We start from the raw sequence: 5,506 nt of genomic DNA, 5'->3' as shown, positions 1-5,506 counted from the left end.
GGAGTAAAGTCTTACAATGTTGGCTGACTGAGGTTGTCATTTCTAGCTCACCTGACGTAACGCCGATGTACACATTGTTATCGAACATAGTGACTGCGCATTTCAATGCGGTGAAGTGCACAGTAACAATGTGCACATAGGCGTGATGACATCAAGGGTCTAAACTCAAAGGCTTTACCGAAAAGGTGAATTCTAAATTTGAACTAAGGGTACATTGCCATTTTTTGTTCATTTCAGCAACATTGCAAGCACTGTGGTAAAGTCTTCTGTCCAGAATGTGTAACTAAACATGTAGAAAGCGGCCCACGGAGAAGACGTATGCCAGTTTGCAACATCTGTCACACATTACTAGTCAATGAATCGGCACCGTATTTCAGCAAAGAAGCTCCAATGACTTCATAGCACCAGTGTTTCTAGATTTAATTAGACTAGAGGAGATTGACTAGTGGGTTTGTAGATATTCTTGTGACTTTTAACTGTTTCCTGTGCCATAGAAACCGTAACAAATAAATTCGGTGACCTATTGACATTTAGCCCTCTGGCTTTCGGTAATTCCTGTCCCATAAAAACCAACAATACTTTTATTGATTTGACCTTTGACCCGTGCTTTGTACTGATTTTTTTTTTTGGGGGGGGGGGCAAACCTGGACTGGCTATGTTTGGAAGTCACTAATCCCCATGGGCACTACTGTACATTATTAGCTTCTTTGAACTATTTTGATTGGTTACAAAGAGGGCTATCTCATGTATTAAGCCAATCAGAGATATGGTACATGTATGAGTTTGGTTTCATTTTAAAGCTGCTTTTTGTTCATGGCATTTTCTATATGTACGAAACCAAATCAGGCAAATATGTGAAATGTTTTTGGTTGTATGAGACTTCCACATGGGTACTACACACCACAATTTCAGCTTCTTAAGAGCTAATTTGATTGGTTACAATGAGGGCTATATCATGTATAGGCCAATTGAAGCCAATTAGAAGGGCTCACATTAATCCCATGGGCATTACCCGCCACTCAGGGTGGTTAGTGTTAATAAACAGGTATTAATCCTTCATTAACCAAACAGAGGCGCCATAAGAAAGAAGGTAATGCCCATGGGGATAGGACTTGTGCTTGAAATTGTATCATCAGAGATTGTTGCATGAACCTGTAATGTTAATCTCTCCACATGGGTGTCGACTGCAGATGACGTAAGCTCATTTTTTGTTAATTTCGAAAATTTCATAATTCTATATTTACATGACTATATTTAGAATCAGCATGAAAAATGATGCATCAAAATGAGTACAAACAAGCCTCTTGATATTTTGAACTAGGACTTCATATGTTGAAGCCTATGCCTGTAATAGGTTAATTACATGACATAATCATCTGACTGACCAATCACACTTAAGCTTTTAGATCTCATAGCACTTTTAAAAACCATATCCCTGATTGGCTCAACATATGATATAGGACTCTTTGTAACCAATCATAACAGTTCTTAGAGGCCAATAATTTTGTTGGTAGTGCCCATGTTATTATAATTATACTTTGTTATTGCTATTTATATATTAGATATTCTTAGATAGGTCAATATTTTATTACTTCTTTTTTTCCAATTGTTCTTATTCAAGAATTATTACCATATGCATTATTTGTTGATGATATTAACCCTATTGGCACAAATGTACAGCATTTCTGATTGAGCAATTATGATATATTTATCCGAGTGGCCAATTAATTATGCTTCTAAATTGAGAGTCATATTTAGGGTTTTTGTGACCGTATGAGCAAAGGAAGGATTGAGTCTCATCATAAGGATTTAAAAAATTAGTTTCTACTCTCTGCGACTTACGGTTAAGGAGATATGTGACCATCCACCACCTAGGTCATTTTCTGTTTATTGCAGAATTTGAAAGAATGCACTTTCAGCTTTAAAATGACACCTCAACCAGCTTCATCGGACATCTGGAAGTGAAGTTATGGTTCATCAAAGGTCAAATTCATATAAATATATATTACATAGAAATCCATATACTGTTTTTGATTGTATCTCAAAATGGAAAATGCCGACTTTACGACCAGTTTGTGGTGGATGGGCACATATAAGACAAAAAGTGTCAAATTTTCAAGGTCAATCACACAGGGTCAAAATTCAGAAATGTTCTGATTTCTTTGAAAATAGCCTTAAATTGTTCAACTTGCCACAAGGATTAAAACATGTACATGTATAGTTTATGTTGTAACTGTGTTTCTTTTATGGAGTTAATGCAGAAGTCAAAATGCCAACAGCTAGTTCGTCCTGTAACAAAATGTAGGAGGCAGTATTTTTGTTTCAATCTTGCGACTACAATCTAAAATTTGTTCGGCTTTTATTAGGCGGAAATTATTTCGGCTTTTGTTACTGCGCGCATCAATTAAGTCCCAACTCACGCTCGCGTAAATTCACATAAGCATGCGCAGGTCATACATAACACAACGCACCACTAGCGTAAGCATTGTGCCCAACCGCATGCATGCCATTCTATATCAATACACAGTGTTATGAGTCTTATTTTTTTCACCTTATATAAACCGAACAAACTTTAGATGAAAAATTTAAGTTTATTTTTAATGAAATCAGAGCATTTAAAAATTTTGACCTTGCATGAATGACATTTGGCACATTTTGTCTTATATCTCTAAAAGTGGCAGCTAGTTGAAACAATGCATTTTTTAATCCTTGTGACAAGCTAGATAGTTTGATATGTATTTTAACCCCTGGATACTACTGGTCATCTAACAGCATTTCTGATTGGTTGATAACTTGATATGCTCATTTCAATGGCCAATTATGACTAGGCTATTTATGGTCAGCCTTGCATTTGCAGATGATCTGATTAATACCCTCCTTGATTGGTTCAAATTTGGACACAATATTCATTTTGGCCAATCGGCAGGTAGTTCTCATAGGGTTAAAGTAATCCAAGCATTTTTATTTTTGACCCCTGAATTGTGGATTTACCCCTCTCCTGGAGTAAATCCCACACTTTTGGGGAGCTCATTTTGTTGTAATTATCTCAAAGAATCGATGTCAACCCTCAATCCTTCTGAGAGTGATAGTTGCCATAGTGATAATGGTTGCCAATTATGGGAGGCTTAACAATCTAACATGTTGCCAATCGTTGTCTTCATCACATACTGTCATATCTCAAAAGACTGCCTTGTGTGATTTTTATTATCGTTTTATTTCATTTTGTTATTTTGTATTTGTGCATGCTTCTTTCTTTCATGAATGGACATGAGATTGTAATATTGTGATAATATCTCAAAATTAATATATGTGACACAATCAAGGGAAATGAGTCGGATGTCGCTAATATTGATTTTGAGATATTTGCAAAGAAAGTGTTAAAATTCTTTTGTTTTATACTGTTTTCAGCGATTGACATAACTTCACAAAGAAAAGTCGTATCAACATGGGTTTTTCAGTTTCTGAAAGCTCTAAATGTCCTCTTTAGAAACATGTGTAAAACTCATTTTTCGACCAGGGCCGACATGTGACTCATTCCCCTTGATCATGTCACATATTAAGTTAATTTTCTAGACGTATTTCGCCACCATTAGATGACAATAAAAAAGAAATTCAAAAGTCCGCCTTTTGAGATACGACAGTATTTGAAGCAGATGACAAAATTATTGAAATGTGATAACTGATGTTTTCCTTACTACTAGCAATAGGTGTTTGGGATATTCCAGTGAAATCCATACACCACCTAGGGCAGGGCTGTTAACTTTTTGGAATTGCTTGGCGTGATACACTTTTGAACAGTGGCATACCGACACGTAATTGTTTGCCGACTACAATGATCGTTTTGATCCATGATTATTTGAGCCACGGCGCTCGATAATGTAAAATGTAGGGGGTAGGCACAACTTTATTTTTACGATGCGGAGATTTTACTTATTTGGCAGCTCTTGGCATTAGATATACTACCTTGGCATGAGACTGTGAGAAAGTGCCTTTATGTAAGACTCATGCCCAATGCATGAGAATTGACAGCCCTGTCTACGGAAGACATGATCTTAATCTTTCCACAGATGGGGTGTAAATTTCAAATTTAGCCACTCATTTAGCGAATCCCATTTGAAATTCACACTCCCTGTGTGGGAGATTAAGGTCATGTCTCCTATAGAGAGTGTATGGATTTCATATGCAGTAGCCCAATTGAAGAATGATAAGTGATCACTTACAGTTTCCCTGATTGGTTGATTACATGATATAATCATCTGAGTAACCAATCAGAATAGAGCTTTTAGGCTTTTCCAACAGCACATGTCAACTGTAATACTATTCCATATTTAAATTCATCGAAATTACCATTAGAAATGTTTGACTTGTTTTACAATAATTTAAAAAGCTTTGCATTATTACGCGTATGGAAAAGTTTTTGCTAAATTTATAATATTTTGTACACAGAATTTGATGGCGCATTATTCTAACTGATTCATAAATATGTAATCTCAGTTATGCCACAATTATTTTGGTAATTAACAACTCATGAAATTAAATATCAGTGTATTTATTGTTACCTATATAATATAAAATGATTAGGTGTAGCTTAAAATGCTTTTGGTTTCATACTACAGGACACATAATTTATAAGTTTGAAATAAATGGAAAAAAAATTACAAAATATACCACATCTGTTGCCATATTTATTTTACACATCTGGACCAATTTATAGCATCACCAATTATTGCGTTTGGGCACAATGATTCATAACGCAAAAAAAAAAGAGGCCATTTTAAAAGTTGTCTATAGGAGCCAACTTTCCTTAACAAACACTAGAATAGGCCTGGCTTATTATAGAGTTGTCGCCTCACGGACTCAAGATGCAACTTTTGAAATAAGATCTTTATTTTACACAATGAATCATTGTGCCCAAAAAGATGTGTAAGACAAATAAGGCTATACACAAACTATTTTACATTTTGTAAAATGTTGTTTCAATTTATTTCAGAAAGTGTTAGGGGAACTTATAAAAGTTGTGGATCCTATAGTAGCTGGTGGAGCGCAACCTGTGACATTTTGCCTAATTATGTAATGTATTGACCTGGTAAATTGAGTAAGACATCAGTAATGTACAATTCTAACTGTTTTCCATGATTCATTTACATAACTATTGATTTTATTATTATTATTTGTTTTATACATTTTGAGTTATTTTTCTTGTCTTTCAATTTATGTTTGAACTATAATTAAACCCGTCGGCACTACTGCCTTTCTTACAGGGCCCCTCATTGGTTAATTGCATAATATAATCATCTGAGTAACCAATCAAAATCAAGCTTTTTAGATAGCCATGCTCACTTTTACCAAATTTCTTATTGGCTCAATGCATGATATAGCCCTCTTTGTAACCAATCAAAACAGTTCTTAGAAGCTAATAATTTGGCTTTTATAGTGCCCATGGGGTTAACATGTTATCAAGCAGATTAACTTTCTGCTATAATAATTTAAAAGACTAGTGGAAATT

The 5,506-nt window shown here is 35.0% G+C and overlaps 1 long non-coding RNA gene across 1 annotated transcript; it reads left to right on the top strand.

Annotated features, from left to right (window-relative positions):
- Positions 1–241: 241 nt before the first annotated feature.
- Positions 242–5,167, top strand: LOC140144144 (uncharacterized). The gene is made up of 2 exons (XR_011857839.1): positions 242–449; positions 4,991–5,167. It is a non-coding gene; the product is annotated as an uncharacterized lncRNA (long non-coding RNA).
- Positions 5,168–5,506: the final 339 nt, after the last annotated feature.

This window comes from Amphiura filiformis, unplaced genomic scaffold (genome assembly GCF_039555335.1).
Source record: "Amphiura filiformis unplaced genomic scaffold, Afil_fr2py scaffold_42, whole genome shotgun sequence".
In the NCBI taxonomy this organism is placed as follows: domain Eukaryota; kingdom Metazoa; phylum Echinodermata; class Ophiuroidea; order Amphilepidida; family Amphiuridae; genus Amphiura; species Amphiura filiformis.
This window is presented reverse-complemented; position numbering and strand designations above follow the sequence as displayed.